The sequence below is a fragment of the Phocoena phocoena genome, chromosome 11 (genome assembly GCF_963924675.1).
Source record: "Phocoena phocoena chromosome 11, mPhoPho1.1, whole genome shotgun sequence".
Taxonomy (NCBI): Eukaryota; Metazoa; Chordata; class Mammalia; order Artiodactyla; family Phocoenidae; genus Phocoena; species Phocoena phocoena.
In genome coordinates, this window is record NC_089229.1 from 48,764,668 (window position 1) to 48,783,830 (window position 19,163).

The window sequence follows — 19,163 nt, forward strand, 5'->3', positions numbered from 1 at the left end:
ACCACGATTAGATCTTTTAAATGTATTTTCTTCAAGTGTAAAGTGACAGTTTATTGGAGCCCTGGAGAAAATAACATCCTTTCAACTAACAGAACTGAATGAAATGGGAGGAAAGAAGAGCGAGGACTAATAATTTAAAGAGAAATTTATAGGTCTGCTGCTCTCATGACTAAGAAATAATTTGCTGTGTGCAGCTTTGGGGGCAAGGAAATAGTTCTCAAAACCAGCTGTGCATGGGAATCTCCTCTGGCATTAAAAACAATACAGATGCCCAAGTCTCATCCCAGGCGTACTGAATCCAAGCTTTAGAGGAGTGAACTCTTCAGAGTCCCACCAGTGAATCTGATTCACAGCCAGGGGAGGGGGAAATCATTAAATCCCCCTGACCCTAGTAGAAACATGGAACATGCATATTCATATTCATCTTGCACTGTTATAGTCACCAAACAATTCATCCTGGGTTTTCTTCAGCATATTTTAGACAGAACTGTTTTTGGTTGCTTTTTTAATCTGAAATAGACCTCAGCTTTCAGATCTGTTTAAAGTTTTTGCAATTTTTCATGGTTCCTTTCTCTTATTCTTTAACGCGTCTTCATTCTCTGCATCTTCTAATACATATGTACACACATACAAACATATATATGCATGTATATGCATATATATTATAGATAATTCAGGTAAATACATTCACATGTGTATAATTCAGATAAACACATACATATCTTTTTTTTTCATTGAAAGTCATGCTGTGTTGACTTTATTTATTGTCAGTATTAGGAAAGGCCTCTTGATATTGTCTTTGATTTTTACTTAAATTATAGAAAATAAATATCTGGTAAAACAATTTAAAGGAATCCCATGCATTACTTTTTTTAAATCATAGAACTATTTTGTTTTGCTTCCCACTGATTCTTTTTCCCAACATGCCATTACGAAAATTTTAAAACATACAGCATAATTGAAAGACTTTTAAAGTAAACATCGATGTACCCACCACCTTGATTCTACCATGAACATTGTACTCCACTTCCACTATCACATATCTATTAATCTATTGTACCTCCAATAGATCTACTAATCCATCTTATTTTTGAAGCATTTTATAATATATTTATACATTGATTTTAATAAATGTTATTGCTGTTACTAATGTTGATGGTGACAAAATACTTAAACTTTGTATTGTCATTCAGTTAAGTGTTTATGCAAAATAATTCCATGGGAAGAGATAGCACAGGTAAGACTCTGTTCTGAGGAAAATAAAACAATATTATCTTTTGCTGGTAAGGGTTGGTATTAAATCTCCATATATTATAATGTGTATTTTATTTTAACATTTAATTACTTTTATAATACAACATGAAAATATCAACCTTTTCATCAAAAATATTAGTAAATGATTACCACTTGCCCAGCATCACTTAGGATAAAGCACCAGTTGAAAGGAGGGCTGTTAAGTATTAACATGCATCTGATTTTTGTCATTGTTCCCTTAAATGTTAAAAATATAAGTAAGAGAAGGTTTTCATAAAATAAGGATTTTGGTATTGGTTTTACTTAAGGATGCCAAACAGTGCTTCTCTTCTCTCTCAAATATCTGCCACACCTGTCTGAAATCCCACTGTCATGTTTCATGGCTTTTGGGGAGATCCTCTAAAAATGCCAAGAATCTTCATGGTCATTCCCTACTTTCCTCAGTCCTCTAGACCATCCGACCAGGACAGGGAGACCAATAGATGCCACACACCCCCCAACAGACAGAGATTAGAATCAGTCTTGCTGCCTGGTATTTTGGTGTCTTGGAAACACTTGGATTCACCCAGGTGCCCCTTAAATGAGCCCTTTGCCAGCCTCCATGTACTTGGTGTCTACATGGACTGGGCTCTCATACCAGTTTTCTGCCTCGTGCTCCAGTTCCTTGAATCCCAGGTTGGCTTGATGATGTATGGGGCAGTACAGTACTGGTTCCTACCTGTCCCTTACCCGTTCCTCTATATCAGTTGGTCAAAACCTGTCTCATAGTCCCACTTCACTTTGGAGGTGCCACTTCATAAAGATATGCCCCCTTGAAACCGTGACCCAAGAACTAGTATGAACTTGAGGACAGCTTATGTTCGGACTGCCTTCTATCCTGCACCCCCAGCCACTGGATTAGATTTCCCTGCATGTAAATGCTGATGCTGGTTTGAATGGAGCCTGGGCTTGCAACAGTAGAGATTAGGTCTCTGGTTGCTGGCCCTTTGCGAGCCAATCCCCATATCATAACCTAAATGGCCTTGCTTCCTCTTTTCTCCTCTGATCCATGTGAGGGTCTAGACCAAGTCAATTTGTTCAGCACACCCAGAGTATTAAGAACATGGATGCTGTAGTCAAATAGCACTGGGTTCAAATTTCAGCTCTGCCACTTATCAACTATGACATTTTTGCCTGTCCCTTATCCTCCTTAAATTTTCAGTTTTTTCATCTGGAAAATGAGGTTACCATAGTACGTACCTTCTTCATTGCATGGTTATGGCTTTTTACTAAGATAAATGCCTGAAAAGTGCCTAATACATTACAGTATACAGTAAGTTCAAGAAATAGAAGCTTAAAACAAAAGTAAAAAGTAACAATAGTGTTCCAGACACTTAAAGCCATCTCTAAAATGAAGTGAGTTCAAAATAAATAAATGACTTAAAATGCATTTTTATTCATTAATAGTTTTGACTTTTGGCTGTGCAGACAATATTCAGACACCTGACAAAACCCTGTGAGGATGGTACCTGAGAGGATTGGGGACTATAAAAATGGAATAAATTTCTTTCATTCCTTCCTTATCCTCTTCCCCCTGCAATTCGCTAACCATTCACTCAATCTTTTAGTCATTTATCTGTTCATCCAAAAATATTTCATCTTGGGCACTGTACCAGCGTCAGCATGAAAGCTGAGGTGAAGCACAATGGACTGACATCCCAGTTTATGTTGAGGAGCTGGATTTTTCCTGCAGGTGACAGGGAGCCATTAAAGAAACTTGATCATGGAGACAACTTCTTTGTATTTTTGCATGTTAAGAGGACCACTCAGGTGACAATATGGAGGATGGATTTAGGGGCAGGGACCAGCAACAGGGAGGCCGCTGGGTCTCAGGTATGATAGCACACGCAGTGCTGGTTCATCCCTTTGTGCCTTTGTACTGCCTGGAATGCCTTTCCCATGGTCCTTCCCCACCCTCTCTTCCTCCAGGAAGCCTTCCCAGACTCTTTCATAAACCAAGATGTCCTGCTCTGTGCTCCTCAGAACTCGATGCTTATCCCAATCTTAGCATTTACTAGAACATACTAAAATGATCTATTTTGTTATTTGTCTTTCCTACCAGATTTAAGCACTTTGAGGGGAGGACCTGCATCTCATTCATCATTGTATCCTAAGGCCCATCTCAGCACATAGTACATACTAGATGCTTGATAAATATTTAATCAATAACTAAATAGGATGGACTGGCAGGTGAAGGCTACATTGCATAGCTCTACCCATGGAGGTTATGGTTTAACAGAAAAGACAAGACACAATAATAAATTATTACAATAAATGGGGTATTGTATGGCTAAGAATAAATATCTGGGTGGGAAAGAAATTAGGGAAGGATCCCCAAATAAGGTGATAGTCTCTTGGCATCTGGAAGGTGAATAGCAGTGTATTAAGTGGACCCTTCAGACAGAAGGAAGAGCACTTAAAAGAACAGATGAGTGCAGATTCCCTGGCCAGGGTGCTGTGTGGAGCGTGGGAGCAAAGGAACCCCCAGAGCATTTGGGCATCAGAATCAAGGCTGCTCAACACAACACCATCTCTGGATTCTACCTCCATGGGGCAAATAGCTCCTTAAGTTTCAGATAAAGTTTCTGTGGGCCCAGAGCCTTAAAGGGCTCAACTTGTAGGTGATGAACCCCATTGTTGGAAAGGGAGATGGACCATGGAAAGCAGGGGCAGACCGCCTGCTTAATTGCTGCTCTAAAGTCGTGTCGAGGGCTCCCTGGTTTGCATTCTTAGTAATCTATTCTAGTTTTTAAGTTGAGTCCCGTCCTGTAGCATTCCTGTTCTCTGAGTTTGCTCAAAGATTTATGGCAGCAGTTTCTCACATGAGTTCGTGTGAACTCATCCAGAACCCTTGGATGAGATTTGTCTTGGATTCACACCTTTAACTCATGGAAAGCTGTCGCATGCACCCACACTTCTAGTAGTTTTGTTATACTTTTGTTTTTTAAATTAATTTCATTAATGACTGTACTTGTTCTGCTTTTTTATTACATTGGTAGATTGATTGGTTTTCTTTTTTTTAATTTTATTAATTTCTTTTTCTACAGCAGATCCTTATTAGTCATAAGTTTTATACACATCAGTGTATACATGTCAATACCAATCGCCCAATTCATCACACAACCACCACCAACGCCCACTGCTTTCCCCCTTGGTGTCCATACATTTGTTCTCTACATCTGTGTCTCAATTTCTGCCCTGCAAACCAGTTCATCTGTACCATTTTTCTAGGTTCCACATATATGCGTTAATATATGATATTTGTTTTTCTCTTTCTGACCTACTTCACTCTGTATGACAGTCTCTAGATCCATCCACGTCTCTACAAATGACCCAATGTCATTCCTTTTTATGGCTGAGTAATATTCCATTGTATATATGTACCACATCTTCTTTATCCATTAGTCTGTTGATGGGCACTTTGGTTGCTTCCATGACCTGGCTATTGTAAATAGTGCTGCAATGAACATTGGGGTGCATGTGTCTCTTTGAATTATGGTTTTCTCTGGGTATGTGCCCAGTAGTGGGATTGCTGGATCATATGGTAATTCTATTTTTAGTTTCTTAAGGAACCTCCATACTGTTCTCCATAGTGGCTGTATCAATTTACATTCCCACCAACAGTGCAAGAGGGTTCCCTTTTCTCCACACCCTCTCCAGCATTTGTTGTTTGTAGATTTTCTGATGATGCCCATTCTAACCACTGTGAGGTGATACCTCATTGTAGGTTTGATTTGCGTTTCTCTAATAATTAGTGGTGTTGAGCAGCTTTACATGTGCTTCTTGGCCATCTGTATGTCCTCTTTGGAGAAATGTCTATTTGGGTCTTCTGCCCATTTTTGGATTGGGTTGTTTGTTTTTTTAATATTGAGCTGCATGAGCTATTTATATATTTTGGAGATTAATCCTATGTCCGTTGATTCGTTTGCAAATATTTTCTCCCATTCTGAGGGTTTGTCTTTTCATCTTGTTTATGGTTTCCTTTGCTGTGCAAAAGCTTTGAAGTTTCATTAGGTCCCATTTGTTTATTTTTGTTTTTATTTCGATTACTCTAAGAGGTGGCTCAAAAAAGATCTTGCTGTGATTTATGTCAAAGTGTGTTCTTCCTATCTTTTCCTCTAAGAGTTTTATAGCGTCCGGTCTTACATTTAGGTTTCTAATACATTTTGAGCTTATTTTTGTGTATGGTGTTAGGGAGTGTTCTAATTTCATTCTTTTACATGTAGCTGTTCAGTTTTCCTGGCACCACTTATTGAAGAGGCTGTCTTTTCTCCATTGTATATCCTTGCCTCCTTTGTCATACATTAGTTGACCATAGGTGCATGATCTCTCGGCTTTCTATCTTGTTCCATTGATCTGTGTTTCTGTTTTTGTGCCAGTACCATATTGTATTGATTACTGTAGCTTTGTAGTATAGTCTGAAGTCAGGGAGTCTGATTCCTCCAGTTCCGTTTTTTTCCCTCAAGACTGCTTTGGCTATTCGGGGTGTTTTGTGTCGCCATACAAATTTTAAGATTTTTTGTTCTAGTTCCGTAAAAAGCACCATTGGTAATTTGATAGCAATAGCATTGAATCTGTAGATTGCTTTGGGTAGTATAGTCATTTTCCCAATATTGATTCTTCCAATCCAAGATCATGGTATATCTCTCCATCTGTTGGTATCATCTTTAATTTCTTTCATCAGTGTCTTATAGTTTTCTGCCTACATGTCTTTTATCTCCCTAGGTAGGTTTATTGCTAGGTATTTTATTCTTTAGTTGCAGTGGTAAATGGGAGTGTTTCCTTAATTTCTCTTTCAGATATTTCATCATTAGTGTATAGGAATGCAAGAGGTTTCTGTGCATTAATTTTGTGTCCTGCTACTTTACCAAATTCATTGATTAGCTCTAGTAGTTTTCTGGTGGCATCTTTAGGATTCTCTATGTATAGTATCATGTCCTTTGCAAACAGTGACAGTTTTACTTCTTTTCCAATTTGTATTCCTTTTATTTCTTTTTCTTCTCTGAAGAAAGTGGCTAGGACTTCGAAGACTATGTTGAATAATAGTGGTGAGAGTGGGCATCCTTGTCTTGTTCCTGATCTTAGAGGAAATGGTTTCAATTTTTCACCATTGAGAATGATGTTTGCTGTGGGTTTGTCATATATGGCCTTTATTATGTTGAGGTAGGTTCCCTCTGTGCCCACTTTCTGGAGAGTTTTTGGCATAAATGGGTGTTGAATTTTGTCAAAAGCTTTTTCTGCATCTATTGAGATGATCATATGGTTTTTATTCTTCAATTTGTTAATATGGTTTATCACATTGATTGATTTATGTATATTGAAGAATCCTTGCATCCCTGGGATAAATCCCACCTGATTATGGTGTATGATCCTTTTATCGTGTTGTTGGATTCTGTTTGCTAGTATTTTGTTGAGGAATTTTGAATCTATATTCATCAGTGATGTTGGTCCGTAATTTTCTTTTTTTGTAGTATCTTTGTCTGGTTTTGGTATCAGGGTGATGGTGGCCTCATAGAATGAGTTTGGGAGTATCCCTTCCTCCACAGTTTTTTGGAACAGTTTGAGAAGGATGGGTGTTATCTGTTCTCTGAATGTTTGATAGAATTCACCTTTGAAGCCATCTGGTCCTGGACTTCTATTTGTTGGAAGATCTTTAATCACAGTTTCAATTTCATTACTTGTGATTGGTCTGTTCATATTTTCTATTTCTTCCTGTTTCAGTGTTGGAAGGTTATACCTTTCTAAGAATTTGTCCATTTCTTCTAGGTTGTCCATTTTATTGGCATAGAGTTGCTTGTAGTAGTCTCTTAGGATGCTTTGTATTTCTGCGGTGTCTGTGGTAACTTCTTTTTTCATTTCTACTTTTATTGATTTGAGTTCTCTCCCTCTTTTTCTTGATGAGTTTGGCCAGTGGTTTATCCATTTTGTTTATCTTCTCAAAGAACCAGCTTTTAGTTTTATTGATCTTTGCTATTGTGTTCTTTGTTTCTATTTCATTTATTTCTGCTCTGATCTTTATTTCTTTCTTTCTTCTGCTAACTTTGGGTTTTGCTTGTTCTTCTTTCTCTAGTTTCTTTAGGTGTAATGTTAGATTGTTTATTTGAGATTTTTCTTGTTTCTTGAGGTAGGCTTGTATAGATATAAAGTTCCCTCTTAGAACTGCTTTTGCTGCATCCCATAGGTTTTGGATCATCGTGTTTTCATTGTCATTTGTCTCTAGGTATTTTTTGATTTCCTCTTTGATTTCTTCAGTGATCTCTTGGTTATTTAGTAACGAAATGTTTAGCCTCCATGTGTTTGTGTTTTTTATGTTTTTTTTCCCTGTAATTCATTTCTAATCTCATAATGTTGTGGTCAGAAAAGATGTTTTATATGATTTCAATTTTCTTAAATTTACTGAGCCTTGATTTGTGACCCATGATGTGATCTATCCTGGAGAATGTTCCATGAGCCCTTGAGAAGAAAGTGTAATCTGCTGTTTTTGGATGGAATGTCCTATAAATATCAGTTAAATCTATCTGGTCTATTGTGTCGTTTATGGCTTCTGTTTCCTTATTTATTTTCATTTTGGATGATCTGTCCATTGGTGTAAGTGAGGTGTTAAAGTCCCCCACTATTACTGTGTTACTATCGATCTCCTCTTTTATAGCTGTTAGCAGTTGCCTTATGTATTGAGGTGCTCCTATGTTGGGTGCATATATATTTATAATTGTTATATCTTCTTCTTGGATTGATCCCTTGATCAGTATGTAGTGTCCTTCCTTGTCTCTTGTAACATTCTTTATTTTAAAGTCTATTTTATCTGATATGAGTATTGCTACTCCAGCTTTCTTTTGATTTCCATTTGCATGGAATATCTTTTTCCATCCCCTCACTTTCAGTCTGTATGTGTCCCTAGGTCTGAAGTGGGTCTCTTGTAGACAGCATATAGATGGATCTTGTTTTGTATCCATTCAGCAAGACTGTGTCTTTTTTTTTTTTTCGTGGTACGTGGGCCTCTCACTGTTGTGGCCTCTCCTGTTGCGGAGTACAGGCTCCGGATGCGCAGGCTCAGTGGCCATGGCTCACGTGCCCACCCGGTCCACGGCATGTGGGATCTTCCCGGACCGGGGCACGAACCCGTGTCCCCTGCATCAGCAGGCAGACTCTGAACTACTGCGCCACCAGGGAAGCCCAAGACTGTGTCTTTTGGTTGGAGCATTTAATCCATTCACGTTTAAGGTAATTACCGATATGTATGTTCCTATGACCATTTTCTGAATTGTTTGCATTTGTTTTTGTAGGTCCTTTTCTTCTCTTGTGTTTCCCACTTAGGGAAGTTCCTTTAGCATTTGTTGTACAGCTGGCTTGGTGGTGCTGAATTCTCTTAGCTTTTGCTTGTCTGTAAAGCTTTTGATTTCTCCATCGAATCTGAGTGAGATCCTTGCTGGGTAGAGTAATCTTGGTTGTAGGTTCTTCCCTTTCATCACTTTAAGTCTATCATGCCACTCCCTTCCGGCTTGTAGAGTTTCTGCTGAGAAATCAGCTGTTAACCTTATGGCAGTTCCCTTGTGTGTTATTTGTCTTTTTCCCTTGCTGCTTTCAATAATGTTTCTTTGTCTTTAATTTTTGCCCATTTGATTACTATGTGTCTCGGCGTGTTTCTCCTTGGATTTATCCTGTATGGGACTCTCTGTGCTTCCTGGACTTGGGTGGCTATTTCCTTTCCCATGTTAGGGAAGTTTTCGACTATAATCTCTTCAAATATTTTCTCGGGTCGTTTCTATAATGGGACCCCTATAATGCGAATGTTGTTGCGTTTAATGTTGTCCCAGAGGTCTCTTAGGCTGTCTTCATTTCTTTTCATTCTTTTTTCTTTATTCTGTTCTGCAGCAGTGAGTTCCACCATTCTGTCTTCCAGGTCACTTATCTGTTCTTCTGCCTCAGTTATTCTGCTATTGATTCCTTCTAGTGTAGTTTTTTTTTTTTTTTTTTTTTTGCGGTACGTGGGCCTCTCACTACTGTGGCCTCTCCCGCTGCGGAGCACAGGCTCCGGACGCGCAGGCCCAGCCGCCATGGCTCACGGGCCCAGCCGCTCCGCGGCACGCGGGATCTTCCCAGACCGGGGCACGAACCCACGTCCCCTGCATCAGCAGGCGGACTCCCAACCACTGCGCCACCAGGGAAGCCCCCTTCTAGTGTAGTTTTCAATTAAGTTATTGAACATCTCCGTTTGTTTGTTCTTTAATTCTTCTAGGTCTTTAATTCTTCTAGGTCTTTGTTAAACATTTCTTGCATCTTCTCCATCTTTGCCTCCATTCCTTTTCCGAGCTCCTGGATCATCTTCACTATCATTATTCTGAGTGCTTTTTCTGGAAGGTTGCCTATCTCCACTTCATTTAGTTGTTTTTCTGAGGTTTTGTCTTGTTCTTTCATCTGGTCTATAGCCCTCTGCCTTTTCATCTTGTCTGTCTCTCTGTGAATGTAGTTTTTGTTCCACGGGCTGCAGGATTGTAGTTCTTCTTGCTTCTGCTGTCTGTGCTCTGGTGGATGAGGCTATCTACGAGGCTTGTGCAAGTTTACTGATGGGAGGGACTGGTGGTGGGTAGAGCTGGCTGTTGCTCTGGTGGGCAGAGCGCAGTAAAACTTTAATCCACTTCTCTGCTGATGGGTGGGGCTGGGTTCCCTCCCTGTTGGTTTTTGGCCTGAGGCAACCCAGCACTGGAGCCTACCTGGGCTGTTTTGTGGGGCTAATGGTGGACTCTGGGAGGGCTCACGCCAAGGAGTACTTCCCAGAACTTCTGCTGCCAGTGTCCATGTCCTCACGGTGAGACACAGCCACCCCCCCGCCTCTGCAGGAGACCCTCCAACAGTAGCAGGTAGGTCTGGTTCAGTCTCCCCTGGGGTCACTGCTCCTTCCCCTGGGTTCTGATGCGCACACGACTTTGTGTGTGCCCTCCAAGAGTGGAGTCTCTGTTTTCCCCAGTCCTGTCAAAGTCCTGCAATCAAATCCTGCTAGCCTTCAAAGTCTGATTCTCTAGGAATTCCTCCTCCCATTGCCGGACCCCCAGGTTGGGAACCTGACGTGGGGCTAGAACCTTCACTCCAGTGGGTGGACCTCCGTGGTGTGTGTTCTCCAGTTTGTGAGTCACCCACCCAGCAGTTACGGGGTTTGATTTTATTGTGATTGCGCTCCTCCCACCATCTCATTGTGGCTTCTCCTTTGTCTTTGGTTGTGGGGTATCTGTTTTGGTGAGTTCCAGTGTCTTCCTGTCGATGATTGTCCAGCAGCTAGTTGTGATTCTGGTGTTCTCACAAGAGGGCATGAGAGTACATCCTTCTACTCTGCCATCTTGGTTCCTAATCTCCGATTGATTGGTTTTCTGACAGAATATGCCAGTATAGCAAATCACCACTTCATTTTTAGAGCAACACTGAATGTTGCTGTAAATGAGATTGATGTTCATATCTCAAGACATCCATTTCCCACTTGTGGGAGAAACAAGTGGACATGATAAGGTAAATAAAGAAGGGACAGGGCTTCCCTGGTGGCGCAGTGGTTGAGAGTCCGGCTGCCGATGCAGGGGACATGGGTTCGTGCCCCGGTCCGGGAAGATCCCACATGCCGCAGAGTGGCTGTGCCTGTGAGCCATGACCGCTGTGCCTGCGCGTCCGGAGCCTGTTGCTCCACAACGGGAGAGGCCACAACAGTGAGAGGCCTGTGTACCGCAAAAAAAAAAAAAAAAAGAAGGGACAGGGAACAGAGATTGAGAAGTGGGAAAGGCATTTTCTAATTTATGAAAATAAGAACCATACCTTTTTGTTTAAAAAAAAGTCTACATTTGGATGTATCTTGGACTTCAAAATCATCGTACACATGTTTATTCTATATTCTCAAATCTGTGTGGAAAAGACAGGAACAAAATATTGAGTCTTTCTCCTTCAGACTGCCACAGGTTCTCATTACATCTTCTGCATCAACAGGTGGACTTACCTTTCTTTCTATTTCTTAATGTGAATGTGGCCAAATAATAAATACCCTCACGACTGACCTTGGCTCCTCTGCAACTTTAACACAGCCCTTCAGCTTCAACCAGAGGTCTCTTCCCCTCTATCTGTCCCTCTTGTCCTTCTCTTTCTCTTTCTCTCTCTATCTAATCAGTTGTATTTCAGGTCAAACTGCTTGCATGGTTTTGCTTTAGTATCTAGTATTAGGGTTCTCTGGAGAAACAGAACCAGTAAGATATATGCATATAGCTATCGGTCTGAAAAGATTTATTATGGAAAATTGGCTCATGCAATTATGGAAGCTGAGAAGTTCCACAGTCTTCTGTCTGCAAGCTGGAGGCCCAGAAAGGCCAATGGAATAATTCCAGCCTGAGCCTGAATGACTGAGAACCAGAGGAGCCGATGGTGTAATCCCAGTCCAAGGGTAGGAGAAGATCAATGTCGCAGCTCTAGCAGACAGGCAGGAAGCAAAGGGGAGATTTCCTCCTTCCTCTGCCTTTTTTTCTATTCACATCCTCAAGGAATGATGCTCACTCACTTTGGAGAGGGCAATCTACTTTACTGAGTCCACCAATTCAAATGTTAATCTCATCAGAAACACCCTTACACACAGCCAGTAATAATTTTTAATCTTGGCACCTATTGGCCCAGTCAAGTTGACACATAAAATTAACCGTCGCATATCATTAGAATGGGTTGAAAAGAAAACTTGGAATATGAGGGCTTTCGTGGACCAAAGCATGAAGATAAAGATGCACAAACTTCACTGTTAAAGTAGCCTTTGGTCCCAATCTCTGCCACTAGGTGTCGCTAAGTAATCTAATTAAATACCCAATTTATGATTCCAAAAAATGAGACGACATTGAGCTGAATGAGGCAGAACTAAAAATTAAGGTGATGTGGTGTAAATAAAATCCTATAGATTATTCATAACAGCTGTTTAAAAACAGCACAATGTGTCTCTGGACTATGAATTGGAAAAGTCATGAATTAACAAAAGCACGTGAAGGGGCTTAGTTGTTATTGGGGAAAATGAATAAATCCTTTGTAGTTGATGTGTCTTTTTGCTCTCCTATTAAATTGGTCATCCTGCTGCCTTCATTTTCATGAGCATAACTGGATTTTATGTGCTCTAAATGTATTGGCTGGGCTGTCAGCATCTGCTGAGGCGACTCTACTCCCCCTGATCCTTCATTGGCTCAAATATTTTATTGTTAAACTTTTTTAAAGACTCTTTTTGATGGTGCTGACCTGAGCTACCTAAAAAGCAAGCTCAGTAAACATAGTACCTGACCTCAGGAATATCTCTGGGTGAACTCCTATTCGTCCTTCAAGACCCAGGTCAGATGTTTTCCAGTCTGTCAGACCTCATCCCCAGGCAGCTCTTCCTTTTTCTTCTTCCCCATAGTACACTCTATATCTTCCACAAGGCATTTTTCACCTTATCTGGTAATTAATTGTTCACGTATCTGTCTTCTTCATAGACTGTGAGCTCCCTGAGGACAGGGACCAGTTGATGGAAGACACCTCTCCACAAAACTCAACACTGTTGCCACTGCTGCCACTCTGCTTCTGGCTCATCTACTGATGTACGGGCATAGCAAGTCAGTGGGCAATTACCGATTCCCCTCAGCACTTCACTAGAATCTTCTCTGATGTCATTTCAGGAGGAGGTAAACTGATTGTGTGTGTTTTATAATACTGTATGCTTAGGAAGAATAATTGAGGGTTCACTAAATTGATGTGTAAAGAGGTTTTTGTTTTGTTTTGTTTCAATGGTGTCTTTAAGTATTTGTAAAAGAAGTTGCTTATTATTCATCCATTGCCAATCCATTTAAAAACAGTTACACAGCAGAGAAGAGGGGATTATATTAATAAGGGAGTTGCTAAATCAATATTTAAGGGGAGGGCTTCCCTGGTAGCGCAGTGGTTGAGAGTCCGCCTGCCGATGCAGGGGACACGGGTTCATCCCCCGGTCCGGGAAGATCCCACATACCGCGGAGCGGCTGGGCCCGTGAGCCATGGCCGCTGAGCCTGCGCATCCGGAGCCTGTGCTCTGCAACGGGAGAGGCCACAACAGTGAGAGGCCCATGTACCGCAAAAAAAAAAAAAAAAAAAAAAAAAATTTAAGGGGAAGTTTGTAAGCAATTTGCTTCACTTTTCCTTCCTAGGAGAAATAACTTGAGATTAGGAAACATCTTTTCTTAAAGAGGTTAATGGCCTCTCAAATTCAAACAAATATTTCAAAATGTTGCTAGTAGTTATGTCTAAATTTTCTACATAGTCTTAATTTTATAAAATAAGTGTAAATTAGTTTAAGAAATTTATGGTGAAATTCAGCACACATTTACTTAATGCTTCCTATGTGTCTGGTACTATGTTGAAGGGGGGAGAAGATAGCATGGCTAGTGTTTCCCCCTCCAGAAGCTCATAGTTGGTGTGGCCATGTAGACAGTGAATCTAATTACGATTTGCTAAAAGCCAGGAACCAAGAGATTTGATTAATCCCACAAGAGAGGATGAGATTGTCAGAGAGATTCCACCGAGAGGGCTGACATTTGAACTGGAATTTTACTGTCTGTGAAATCAGGAAGCTTTACAGTTTCTAGTTGAAGCACTAAGCGATTTAGGCAGTACTTATTACATAGAGTTTTAAAAAGCCTAGATTTGTAATTTTATTAACTGATTGGATGTATCTTTTAATCTACTTTAATGATCAAGTTATTAAACTAAATGAAAATGACTATTTTCTGTTATTATATTGACATTGCTCTAACCTGTTGGGTTTCCAGCTTGGACATACTCCCAAATGTTCAGCATGGTTGTTAAAATACAGATTCCTCCTCAAACTTGCTGAATCCCAACCTCCTGGTATGGGGAGGCAGTGAGCTTTTAACAAGGCTTCCATGCGATTCTGGTTTAAGTATCATTACATAAGCAGTTTGATAAGTCAGAGGTAAAACTTGGCCTTTCAGGGCATGCTATACTTACTAATGTTATCTTCTGATCTATTAACAAATGTTCCTCGTGAGGGTGGAGATAAGGAAACTTAACATTTATGAGGCACTCTGCTCTTTGTTTTAGGGCTGTAAATAGAACTTTTTTTTTTTTTTCCCAAAAATTGCAATACCACCAAGACTCTCATTTTAGAGGTGAGAAAACTTAAGGTTTAGAGAGGTTAAGAAATCTGGTCAGGGTCACACATCTACTAAGTGGTGAAACGGGTAATAAACTTGCTGAACCCTGCTTCTTACCCTCCTTGGGTCTCTCCAGTTTATCTCAGCCTCAGAGAGATCAATTTTTAAAACACATTTTCTATAAGATAACTATTTAAGTCCTTTCCATTAACAAGAAAAGAATAGGTTGATTTTCTCGCCCATGTGTTCTAACCTGGCTGCTGACAACTCAGTTTCCAGAGAAGAGGGCCGACTTCTGTAACTGATGATCTCTTTCACCTCCATCCAGCCAGCAGGGCTTTTTTTTTCCTTGGCATTCCTGAATCAGAGAGAAAATGTGGATGAATCTAAATCAATTTTCAACAGATCTAAACCTTAGCACTCAGCACGGCCTTGTAGTCTGTGTTACTGAATTCCCTTGAGCAAGCATTTTAGCGATGGACATCCTTGCAAGTAACCAGTAACCATCCTTGCAAGTAATCAGTAATTTGCTGATATAACGCATCCGTTACATTTGCACAGACCACTCCTTTTGCAGATGGACAATTGGGATTTAGCCAAATGCAAAGAGGAATTCTTCTGTTACATTTGATTCTTTACTTTAGCTAGTTAACTTATGCCTGAGACTATCTTGGGTGAGACCAAAATGAAGCTTGGGAGCACTAATACTTGCTCTCCTCTAGAGAGTTAGGAGAACACCAGGGCCTGAGATGGGTCAGCCTAGTTGAACCCTGAGATGACCCCAGGAACTAAAGTCACAGAATTTCTGATCGTTAAGTGACAGGGACACTGAAGGTGTTATCAGAGATGGGTGGCACTTTAAGTTTTGTTTTATTTTGTTTATTTTTATTTATATTGGCCATTGTAGTCTCTGAGGACCCTGAAGTACATGAAAGCAGGGTTTTCCACTATTATTCCTTGAATAATGAGAACCCTGAGTTGAAAAGCTGCTTCTCTTAAAAACACCCACGTTAACAATTATCAAAAACCAACAGGAGTAATACATACAATTTTAAAACTTAGCAACTGAGTTTTCTGAAGATGAAATCATTGTTAGGCAGATATAAGTGTTTGTGTCTTTTTGAAAAAAATAGATAAATGTCATTCATTGTGGAACTATTGTCAAACTTTTTTTGCCCTTGCATTTGCCCATTTGCAAATGGGTCCGTTTTTACACAGCATAAGTGTGTTTGTACACCTCACTCCCAGTAACAACAATTTTAATGTGTCTATATTAATAGAGTTACAAAGCAACGTTCTGTCAATTCTGGGACAAAGGTCATGAGGGGGGTCCCATTGCCTCCTCCAAACGGTACCATGACAGCTTTTCTGCTGTATTTCTTCCCAGAAATCTTTGTTATTCCTGTCTATAGTATGATCCAATAGCCAATAGCCTATTGGATCCAAAACCAATAGCCGAAGCTTTAACGTTTGTTTTTCAGCTTTATGTTTGTGAAAGGTACTGTATCAGTAGCCAGAGAGGCTGATTGAGCTGGCAACTAAACAGCCTCCTCTCAGCATGCCATTCGGGCAAGATAAACCAGCTGATTGAGTAACAGCAGAAATCCCCTACATGGGCAGTTCAGGAGCTGACAGAGGTGGCAGGAATTTTTCTGGGCAGTGTTCTCGATGGTCTGCCTCTATCCCACTGTTCCCTAAAGCTTGGTCTCCATGCTCACGCCTCTTTCCAGGATGGGCTACTCCCCCCAGCATGTACTAATTTTGAGAATTAGCTTAGTGATAGGACCCAGAGGAAGTGCGGATCCCCATCTGTGCTTTAGGAATATGCTTGTTCAGGAATAAACTTGGGTTATTAACTTTTATAATGGGATGTCAGTAGGGTTGGACCACATGGACACTCACACACACACACAACAATATTTGACTAGAAGATACAGCTGCAAAGGGGAGCATTTTCCCCCGTAACCATGTTCCTTTTTTGCATTTGCCCATGAGAAGTGGATCCATTTTTGCATGTGTGTGTGTATGTGTGTGTAATAGGGTGATGGTCCTATTTTATTCAGAGAAATCCCTCAAATTTCTACTTACCTTTAGATCCTGGGGGAAGAAAATTTGCCAATTCTTTTGCTTTCTGATCAATACACGGGGCAGTGAGTCTTAATTTCCCTTTCCGTCTTCTACTCTGTCCTCCCCATAGGATAAGATGTGGCTAGTCTGCTTCATTCCTGGGACTAATCAGTCATTGCCCACTTGTTCCTTCCTAACACCGTGGTCAGTATGGTTTTATTCTGTCAGCACTATGCCGAGATGATAGACTACACATCTCAACTTCCCTTGTGGCTAGAGGTAGCCAATGAGATGGAAGCAGACATCGTTTGTGGCTCCCAGGGAACCTCTGATACAGCTGGGAGGCATGTGCTTTGCTGTGGTCCCTTCTTCTTTCCTGTTGTCTGGAACACGGATGAAATGTCTAGAGCTGCAGTAGCTATCTTGCACCCTCATGGTGACCTTGAAAATAGAAGCTATAGGCTAAGGATGTAGACCTGAAAATAAATCCTTAGTCCCTGATAACTGTGGGGCACATTACCAGTCCTGGCTTACCTATCTTCAAACAATATTTGGAGGGAAGAAGAGTAAACATGTGTCTTTTTAATCCACTGTTATTGGAATTTTTGTTCAATGCATCTGAACCTAATCTGTTGCAAAAGATATGGGAGTCATATTCCATTGTATATATGTACCACATCTTCTTTATCCATTCACCTGTCGTTGGATTTAGGTTGTTTTCATGTCCTAGCTATTGTAAATAGTGCTGCAGTGAACATTGGGGTACATGTGTCCTTTTGAGTTATGGTTTGCTCAGGGTATATGCCCAGTGGTGGGATTGCTGGGTCATATGGAATCTAAAATATGGCACAAATGAATCTGTCTACAAAACAGAAACAGACTCACAGACATCGAGAACAGACTTCTGGTTGCCAAGGGGGAGAAGGGAGGGAGAGGGATGGACTGGGAATTTGGGGTTAGTAGATGCAAAGTATTATATTTAGAATGGATAAATAACAAGGTCCTACTGTATAGCACAGGGAACTATAATCCAATCTCCTGGGATAAACCATAATGGAAAAGAATATTTTAAAAGAATGTATAGGGCTTCCCTGGTGACTCAGTGGTTGAGAGTCCACCTGCCGATTCAGGGGACATGGGTTCGTGCCCCGGTCCGGGAAGATCCCACATGCTGCGCAGCAGCTGGGCCCGTGAGCCATGGCCGCTGAGCCTGCGCGTCCGGAGCCTGTGCTCCACAACGGGAGAGGCCACAACAGGAGAGGCCCGCGTACCGCAAAAAAAAAAAAAAAGAATGTATATATGTGTATCACTGAGTCACTTTCCTGTACAACAGAAACTAGCACAACATTGTAAATCAACTATACTTCAATTAAAAAAAAAAGATATGGGAGTCACATAATCAAGAATAGCTCTACCCTGCCTCTTCTCTCCCCCTTCTCCCTCCCACACCTCACAGCCCCTAGCCTTTGAATTTTGCCCTTTTTTTAGCTTCTTATCTCCAGCTGGTAAACCCAGTGCTTGATCTACTTATCACATGAGAATTAGAAGCACAGAGGATGTTTGCCACCATTGAACACAGGTATCCAGGGTTTGTAAAACCTGAGCTCCCATCTACTTTCAGGTATCCGAGATGACAGCAGGATCCTGTCCCTTGACTTGAGGCAAATAAACCAATCATATTATTAATCACTTCCGTTTCCATAAGGAAGAGTAAGGAAAGAGCGATTGAGAAGAATAGATGTTTCCTTTATGGCATTTCTGAGACAGTAGAGTTGGTAGAAATTCCTTCTTCTATGGGATGAGAGGGGAATGTGGGAAGTAGAAGAGAAATTTTCCCTAAAGCCACAAATACCCAGTTTCATTGTGTATGTTTAGATTTCCAGATCAGTCTTAGCTTGTCTGTCATTTCCACTTTTCTTGCTGTTTTAAAGGGAGGGAAAGACTGGAGTGAAGAGATGGGCTGCAAGATCCATGGCCTTTCTGCCCAACGTGTAATTCAGCGTTATCTCTCCTTTAGCTGGTGGCCTGAGGATAAATTAGGGGATGCAGGAAACAGGCATGTGTTTACCTGATGAAGGTACATAGTACACATGCTTTCTCCCATGTGCATCTGCATAGTGAGGGGCGGTGGTGGCCCAAAGAAACCATGTGGGGAGAGTGAACTGTGGTTCTGTCTCCCTGCTTTGGGTTTTACACAGTAGGAATTCTAGAGCCATTTGTGTAAATCATGAATAAGGAGCAGGAAGATTCTTTCTTTAGAATGTGATTTTACAGTGAATTAAGTAATTACAGTAATTTTACAGTGAATTTAGGATAGGCAGCCAGGATTTGCAATGACTGTTTGGAACTCAGGATTCAAGGCACAGCCCTTCCTAGACTGCTTCTCTCTTCTGTAGATGGTTAAACTAACAGCGTTTACTACCTAGAAAATGGGGTAAGGTACCCTTTCCTCATTTCAGTATCTTATTCTTCCTGTCCACTGTCTTGAAAGAAATGTGAAGGAAGTGGATGGAGATCCTTTTGATTGCACCAAAAGTGATTTGAACGGCACCTCATGAGCACCATTTTTCTTCCCAGCCAGATGAAGAATGTTCTGCATTATTTTCTAAAAGAGTCATCAGGGTTGACGATTCTGACAAGATTTTCTATTTTGAAAACAGAATTTAATATTTAGGACAC